General features: G+C 39.8%; 1 pseudogene; it reads right to left on the bottom strand.

The window, feature by feature from the left end:
• Positions 1 to 2,830, bottom strand: part of LOC102257617 — a 31,074-nt pseudogene extending 28,244 nt beyond the window's left edge.
• Positions 2,831 to 7,932: the final 5,102 nt, after the last annotated feature.

Genomic DNA, 7,932 nt, shown 5'->3' with positions numbered 1-7,932 from the left:
TTCACAGATCTAGAACGAATGTTCCAAAAATTCATCTGGAATAAAAAAAGATCTTGAATAGCTGCAGCAATCCTGAGAAAGAAGAACAAAGTATGTGGGATCTCAATACCAGATATCAAACTGTATTACAAAGCCACTGTACTTAAAATAGCTTGGTACTGGCACAAGAACAGACATATAGATCAATGGAATAGAATAGAGAACCCAGAAATCGACCCAAACCACTATGCCCAATTAATATTCGACGAAGGAGGCAAGAGCATACAATGGAGTCAAGACAGTCTCTTCAATAAATGGTGTTGGGAAAATTGGACAGATACATGCAAAAGGATGAAACTAGACTACCAACTCACACCATACACAAAAATAAACTCAAAATGGATAAAAGACTTAAACGTAAGACGGGAAAACATGTAAGTCTTTTATCCAATTTGAGTTTATTCTTTTGTATAGTATAAGTTGGTGGCCTTGTTGCATTTTTTTTTTTTTGCGTGTACCTGTTCAATTTTCCCACCACGATTTATAGAAAAGCCTGTTTTTACTCCATTGTATGCTCTTGCTTCCTTTGTCAAATATTAATTGACCATAAAAATGTGGATTGATTTCTGGACACTCTGTTTTGTTCCATTGATCTATATGCCTGTTCTTGTGCCAATATAGGGTGTTTTGATTACAGTGACTTTGTAGTATAGTTTGATATCTAATGTTGTGGTCCCTCCAACTTTGTTCTTCTTTCTCAAGGTTGCTAATGATATTCAGGGTCTACTTTGGTTCCATATACATTTTTAAATATTTGCTCTAGATCTTTTAGGTGCCAGGTTAGATTGTTTATTTGAGATTTTTATTGCTTCTTGAAGTAGGCTTATTATGCCATGAACTTCCCTCTCAGAACTGCTTTTGCTGTGTCCCATAGATGTGGGGTTGTTGTGTGTTCATTTTCATTTATTTCCAGGTAATTTTTTCTTTTTTCTTTGATCTCCTTGGTAATGCATTCATTGCTATTTAGCCTCCATCCATGTGTTTGAATATTTTTGAGGGTTTTTTTTTTTTGGGGGTTGATTTCTAGTTTCATTCCATTGTGATCCGAGAAGATGCTTAGTATAGTATCAATTTTCTTAAATTTCTTAAGACTTATTTTGTATTCTAACATGTGGTCTATGTTTGAGAATGTTCCATGAGCACTTGAGAAGAATATATAATCTGCAGCTTTGGGATGAAATAGCAATTAAATCCATCTGATCCAGTGTATCATTAAATCTCTCTGTTTCCTTATTGATTTTTTTATCTGGAAGATCTATCCAGTGATGATAGTGGGGTGTTAAAGTCCCCTTCTGTGACTATATTGCTGCCAATGTCTCAAAGTTCATTCAGAGCTTTTTGAACTTAGGTGCTCCTATATTGGGTGCATATATGTTTACAAGTGTTATGTCCTCTTGTTGGATCAATACTTTTAGTATTAAGTAGTGACCTTCTTTATCTCTTGTTATGGCCTTGTTTTGAAGTCTATGTTGTCAGATATGAGTATTGCTATCCTTGCTTTTTTAAAATTTCTATTTAAATGGTATATTTTTTCTATCTGTTCACTTTCATCCTGTGTGAGTCTTTTGTTCTAAGGTGGGTATCTTGTAGACAGCATATATATGGGTCATGTTTTCTTATCTATTCAGCTACTCTATGTCTTTTGATTGGACCATTTAATCCATTAACATTTAAGGTTATTACTGATCAGTACTTATTTATTGCCATTTTTTTTCTTTATCCTATGTTCCTCTCTATATATTTCTTTTTCTTAAAGCAGTCCCTTTAACATTTCTTGCAATGCTGGTTTGGTTGTAATGAATTCCTTTAGCCTTTTTGTTTTTTGTCTGGAAAGGTCTTTATTTCACCTTCAATTTCAAATGATAGCCTTGGTGGCTAGAGTAGTTTTGGTTTCAGTTCCTTGCTTTTCATTACTTTGAGTACTTCATGCCAATACCTTCAGCCTGAAGTGTTTATGTTGAAAAATAAGCTGACAGCCTTATGGGAATTCCCTTGTAGGTAACTGTTTTCTCTCTTGATGCCTTTAATATTCTTTCTTAGTTTTTACACTTTGCCATTTTATTTATGATGTGTCTTGGTGTGGGTTTCTTTGGGCTCATCTTGATTGGGATTTTCTGTGCTTCCTGAGCTTGTGGGAAGGACTTTTTCCTTCAGGAGATTAGGGAAGTTTTCTGTCATTATTTCTTCAAACGGTTTTTATATCCCTTGCTCACTTTCTTCTCCTTCTGGTAGCCCTATGATGTAGATATTTTTACATTACATGTTGTCCCAAAGTTCCCTTAAACTCTCCTTATTTTTTGTTGTTTTGTGGTGTGGTTTCTTTGTTAATCCTCACCTGAGGATATATTTTTTTCCCCAATTGATTTTTAGAGAGAATGGAAGGGAGTGAGGGGAAGAGAAAGAGAGAGAAACATTGATGTGAGGGAGACACATCAATCTGTTGCCTGCTGCACACACCCCGACACAGGCAGTGATCAGTTGCAACCCAGGTACATGCCCTTGATCAGGACTCAAACCCAGACTCTTTAGTCCATGGGCCAGTGCTCCAAACCAGCCAGGGGCAATCCTTTTATTTAAAAATTCTTTTTCCTTTCTGTTGCTCTAATTGAGTGTGTTGTGTGTGTGTGTTTTTGTTTGTTTGTTTTGTTTTTACGTTGTCTTCCAAATGGCTGCTCTGATCCTCTGCTTCATCCAGCCTACTTATAATTCCTTCCAGTGTACTCTTGATAGCAGATATGGTATCCTTCATTTCTGATTGGTTCTTATTCATAGTTTCTATGTCCTTTTTCATGCCGATGTAGTTCCCACTAAGTTCCTTTTAGTTCTCACTAAATTCCTTGAACATCCTCATAACCATTACTTTGAACTCTATGTCTGATAACTTGCTTGCCTCCATTTCATTTAGCTCTTTTTCCTGGAGATTCCTCATTTTCTTTCATTTGGTGGTTGTTTCTTTGTCTCCCCATTTTAGTTTTCTCTTTGTGTTTGTTTCTCTGTCTTAGATAGAACTGCTATGACTCTCAATCTTCACAGCATGGCCTTATGTAGTAGGTGTCCTGGGGGACCCACTGTTGCAATCTCCTTGATATCCTATGTCCCTTGTGTGGTTTATTTGGGCTCTCCTGTTGTAATTAGGTATTATTATTGTTGTCCTGTTCGTGGGTGGGATTTTCCCTCAGGTGAACCAGACTGTGTGGCTCAACCCAAACCACATTATACAAGCTGTAGTACAGGTGTCACACACTTGTGTAGACTTTAGGTAAGTTATTTAAATTCTCTGGGCTTTTGTTATTTATAGGCCTTATCCCACCAAATACAGTGGTAAAAGAAATTGATTGAAGAGCATTTGAATTGTTGATCACCAGTTTATTATAAAAGGATATAATTCCAGAACAGTAAAATGGAAGAGATGAATAGGTCAAAATATGAGATAAGAGAATGGAACTTCCTTTCCCAATCCTGGTACTCTACTCTTTCCAAGTCTATAAGTCTATATTTAGGTATTTTTTAAAAAAACAGCATATATAATTATAAAAAGTAGCATGTCTTTTTAAATTTTGGCAAAATAAGATAACATATGAAGACAAAAATAAGAATCACCTAGATTCCAAGTACACTAATCCTTTTGTTGTGGTTCCTTAAAACATTTTTTTAAATATATATTATTGATTTTTTACAGAGAGGAAGGGAGAGGGATAGAGAGTTAGAAACATCAATGAGCCGGAGCCACCTTCCTGCCTTCCCACGCTGCCCAGAGGCCCAGAGTGGCTGGGGCCCGTGCGGAATGCCTGCGTCGTTGCCATGGTGACAATGCAAGCGTCCCGCCCCCAGCCACTCAGCACCTGCGTATGCAAATTAACTCGCCATCTTTGTTGGGTTAATTTGCATGCTCACTCCTGATTGGCTGGTGGGCATCGCGAAGGTATGGTCAATTTGCATCTTTCTCTTTTATTAGTGTAGATGGAAGCTTGGTATATCCCATTGAAGCATATATATGTGAGGATGTATATTTGATAAAATCTGTTAAATTTTTGTCTCAAATGTTAGATACCAAATCAGTAACTGCTCAACCAATATTATTTCCTTCTTTGTGTATTCAGGATTAGGGAATGAAAGTAGATGATTTTTAAAAAATATATATTTTATTGATTTTTTACAGAGAGGAAGGGAGAAGGATAGATAATTAGAAACATCGATGAGAGAGAAACATCGATCAGCTGCCTCCTGCACACCCCCTACTGGGGATGTGCCTGCAACCAAGGTACATGCCCTTGACTGGAATCGAACCCGGGACTCTTCAGTCCCCAAGCCGACGCTCTATCCAGTGAGCCAAACTGGCTAGGGCTGGTTCCTTAAAACATTTATTCTGTGCATGTTTACTTTAGTTGAGACCATATAGTATTTGTTACTTCTTATAAATGGCCAATATACAAACACTAAAAGATGGCTGTGTGAAAAGGACTTCCTTATCTCAAAGTGGAAATCTTCTCAAGGATTCTGAGTGTCTACTGAACTCACCCCCAACACACTTGAGGGGAGAGTGCCAGCCATAGGTTGGAATTAATAACAAACTCCAAAGGCATCCCCTAAAACCTCTTCAGGAATCATCCCAACACCTCATCCCACATCCTCTATAGGGAGGGCTCAAACTGTGAAATCCCTTCTCAATTACCTATACAGAAAACCTATGCAGACATTGTTTTGTAGCTTTAATCCTTTTTGGTGTCTTGCTGGAAACATTAAGTAATTTTAACTTTTATTCCAAAGGAACAAAAAGACTCATGTAAGACTTTTCTTCTGCAATATTAAATGCAAAAGGAATATGGAGCAAACCCTGGCTGGTGTGACTCACTTGGTTGGAACATTGTCCCATACACTGAAAGGTCCGCAGGTTTGATTTCTGGCCAGGGCACTACCCACGTTGTGGGTTCTATTCCTGGTCAGGGTGCATAGATGAGGCAACCAATCAATGTTTCTCTCTCATGGATTTTTTGTTTCTCTCTCTCCCTCTCCCTTCCTCTTTCCCTAGGATCAATGAAAACATATCCTCTGGTGAGGATTAAAAAAAAAAGAATAACATTTACAACATTTTGAAAAAAAGCTGCTGTGAACCAAGAATTTTGTTCTACTAGTATGTCAAATTATCTTTCATATTTAAAGCCAATAGCAAGGCATTTTTATTAAATAAGAATATATGCCACCTGGTACATTTCTTGGGAAAAAACTTGAAAAGGATTTCCATTTCTGGCTGTGAAGGAGTACTTTGTATCAGAATAACCCTGGTGCTGAAGCACTGTGAAAGCTGAATAAAATAAAATGTAAATTAGTCTGAGCCTCAAAGAGCAATCAAATTGCCAGGATTCCTAGGGCCAAGATGCTAGACAGGAGACAGATGCAGTGAGGTGATTCTTTTCTTTACAACTGTTCTTGTCCTCTTGGAGCATTTGCTGATTCAGGTCCTGGCATGGGATGTGGAACCCAAACAGAATGTGGCAGTTCATAGCTTGCTTCGGTCAGAAAAACTGAAGGTTGAGATACCAAGTTGCCAGACTTGATGAACCAGGGACACAGAGAAAAGGGAACCAAAGAGAACTGAGTCTGTGAACAATTTATCTTCAAGGCATTTCCTGATTTCTAAGATGTACATTAAAAAATTGAAAGGCCAAGAAAGCAAAATGAACACAACCAACTGCTAAGAAGTGTAAAAGCTGAGCAAAGTTGCAGCATGCTGTGGTGCTGGGTGGCGGGAGTTTTCAGTTCAGACCACCAAGGAGGAGCCCTGTAAGAACCTCCAGCTTTGAGTTGAGACCCCCAAAGACAAAGCCTCAGAGTCCACATAAAGATCCAGAGGCCAGCCCTCACACAACACCCAGCATTGGCTCTGCAGGCCCAGTTCCTGCTGGGATGCAGGCAGGCTGCCTCCTTGAGGACTCTAATTTCTGCCCCAGGCAAGGGAGAGGTAGATATTCTGTTGCAATGCCACATGATAAAAAAAAAAAAAAAATCTAGAAGGAGAGAGACATTGGCTGGCGGGGTGGAACAAAGGGAGTTGCAGTTTTGTGGGGGAGGGGCTGCACCTCTCTTGGAGGTAAATCATAGGATGCTTTTCCATGGGCCAGAGTGGTCTGTGCAGGAGGGAGAGAGCTGGCCTGAAACCAGGAGGCCTAAATGGAAGAATCATGGACTCTACTGAGTATGTGCAAGAAAATCGGTTAGAGGAGCAGGGCTGAAAGAAGCATCCAGTTCAGTTTTCTCATGTTTCAGGAGTTGCAGTTGGAAAAATACAACAGGAGAACCACTCAGGTGCCCACAAAAATGTCTATGAGAGAAGGAAGCAGCCAACCATTCATCGGGTAGAAAATGGCCCAGGTGCTGTTTGACTCCGTTTTCCTAATGTTCTCCATCTTGGTCTTGATTCTGATAGGGAACCATTGGCAAGCAGTAGTTGGGGGCGAATGCTGGGAGCTGGAGAGAAAAGAGGGATAATGCCCAGATTTTCCTCTGCAGGTGACTGGAGGCCACTATATTTGACATTAAAACAAAGGGCTTTGATTATTGTCAGGGACTGGACTGCAACTGTGTTTGCAGCTTAAAGTGACAGTAGGACCTCAGAGTGTATAGAGATGCCATGGATACTGACAAGTGTTTCTCTAAAGGACTCTGGACACCTTGCAGAAACAAACATACATCGTCCCTGGAGGGAAGCATTCCTCTGCAAGCCCCTCGGAATCCTTCTGGTTGAAACTGAACCACATGTGAGTTCAAAGTAACAATTACCAGCACTCACAAAAACAAGCCATAGCTACTGAGAATTAGCAAAAGTAAAAACAGAGCTAGATCAGTTACTTTAGGTATTAGACTTTTCAAACACAGCATATAAAGAATTTTTTTAAGAAATAAAAATGTAGGAAGCATTTGAGAACTAATTCCCCTGGCATATGTTGTTAGTTTGGCTCAAATAGACTCTTATAAAAATTCTTTTTGTAAGAAGAAATAAAAAATGTAATCATCAAAATTACTTAAAAGCAAGAGACTATTAATAATGAACAGATATATTAAAAATGAGTAAATAGAACTTCCAGAAATAAAAATATAATGGTTGAAATTACAGCTTGATGTATAGTATGTTTTTAACATATTATATAGAAATTGAAAGAGAATTCATAAATTAGAGAAAGTTTCTGAAGATATAACCCACATAGAGCAAAGAGGAAAAAATATGGAAGGAAGGTAGATAGATGTCTAACATATCTAATCAGAGTTCAAGTGAAAGGACAGAGAGGATAGGAAATGGAGGCAATATTTGAAAAGATAGTGTCTAAAATTTTTGAGAATGATAAAAGCTATTTTTCCATGAATATAGGAAAGACAAACAGGGTCAGTAAAATACATTCCATTATAGTATTTCACTGATACAGCCTATCTACTAAAGAGGGAATATGCTAATTGACTGCCTCACCCTTAAAGATGGCGGTGCCCACAGTCTCAAGATGGTGGTGCCCAGTCCCCTCAGCCCCACTGGGGCAGTAGTCACGCAGCAAGTCTGGGCCCACCCCCAGGCGGGCCTGGCCGCTCAGCACACCTGCCTCCGGAGTCCCCCAGTCCCCTCTGCCCCCCAGCTGCCCAGGGCCAGCCCGAGGCGCAGGCAAGCCTTGGATGGCGGTTGCCCAGCTGCCCAGGGCCGCCCGAGGCGCAGGTAACCAGGGCTGGCCAAGGCTTGCACTGCCAGCAATGGCAGCAGCAGAGGTGTGATGGGGCATCGCCTTCCCCTGATCACCAGGTCACGTCCCACCCCTGAAGGCTCCCGGAGTGTGAGAGGGGGCAGGCTGGGCTGAGAGACCCCCTTCAGTGCATGAATTTTCATGCACCAGGCCTCTAGTTATAAATAATGCT

The sequence above is a fragment of the Myotis brandtii genome, unplaced genomic scaffold, assembly GCF_000412655.1.
Source record: "Myotis brandtii unplaced genomic scaffold, ASM41265v1 scaffold300, whole genome shotgun sequence".
NCBI lineage: Eukaryota > Metazoa > Chordata > Mammalia > Chiroptera > Vespertilionidae > Myotis > Myotis brandtii.
Note: the sequence above shows the minus strand (reverse complement) of the source record. Positions and strands in the feature narration are given on the sequence as shown.